This window comes from Mus pahari, chromosome 15 (assembly GCF_900095145.1).
Source record: "Mus pahari chromosome 15, PAHARI_EIJ_v1.1, whole genome shotgun sequence".
In the NCBI taxonomy this organism is placed as follows: Eukaryota; Metazoa; Chordata; class Mammalia; order Rodentia; family Muridae; genus Mus; species Mus pahari.
This window is the reverse complement of record NC_034604.1, coordinates 30,790,348-30,791,591: the sequence shown is the minus strand read 5'-3', so window position 1 is coordinate 30,791,591 and position 1,244 is coordinate 30,790,348.

Genomic DNA, 1,244 nt, shown 5'->3' with positions numbered 1-1,244 from the left:
GGGGGGGGGGGTAGGGGCTCCCTTTCTGCCACCTGCAGAGAGCGGGGAGGAGCTGCGGAGGCCTGACAGGTCAAACCACTTTGAGAACTGCAGTGCAGGAATCCAGAGAGGAATAGACCAAAAAGCAGAGGAAAGGCGGGACCTGGACAGGGAAGTGCACTTGAGACGGCCATGAGACTGCTGCCCAGCTGGAGAGCCGTGCTGCCCATTCGCCCCTGGCCTGGCCTGTCCCCCTGTGTCCCAGCCCAGCCATGGGCACAGCAACTCACAAGTAGGTAGCCTGGGGGGGGGGGCGGGTTGGGACTCTTCTGACTGCCTCTGCTAACAGTCAGGCTGTAGCCCAGGCTAGATAGGAAAAGAGAAGCAGACACAGACAGAACCTGGGAGAAGTGTTCAGAAAGGTCCCATGTCCTGATCTATCTGTCTACCTATCTATCTAGTTATTATTTTTTACCCTTTTGAAATAGGTGTGGGGTGTGTGTCTGTGTGTTTGTTTTGATTTTATTATCTGAGTGTATTTTTTTTTTTAAAAAAAAAGACTTATTAATTTTATGTATATGAGTACACTGTAGCTGTATTCAGACACACCCAAAGAAGGCATCTGATTCCATTACAGATGGTTGTGAGCCACCATGTGTTTGCTGGGAAGTGAACTCAGTCAATGCTCTTAACCAAGCCATCTCTCCAGCCCCTGAGGGTCTTACTATATAGCTTTGGCCTGGAATGCATTCTGTAGACCAGGCTGGCCTCAAAATAAGTGAAATTTTTCTGCTTCTGCCTCCTGGGTGCTGGATTTTAAAGGTATGAGCTACCAAGATAGGGTCTTATGCAGCCAAGGAATTTGGAGGCTAGTCTTGAACACCCTATCTCTTGCCTGCATCTCCCATTTCGGGAATACAGGCATGTGTCATCATACCTAGCTTTTGTTAGTTTATACAGTTAATAAATTATATTCAGTGTGTGTGCTCTAGCATGAGTAATGATGTGTGTGTGTGTATGTGTGTCTGTCTGTCTGTCTGCGTTTGTGTCTGTGTTGGTTGAGTTTGGGTGTTTTGCCAGAGGGGTCTATGTGGAAGTCAGAAGATGAACTATGGATGGCAGCTCTCCTCGTCAGGTCCCAGAGGTCAATGCAGGTCACTGGGCTTGGTGATCTCTGCCTTTACCTGAGGTGCCGTCCAACTGGCCCTTCCCTGTTAGTTTTCAGATAGAGTTTTGCTATGTTGTGTATTCTTTTTTTTTTTTTT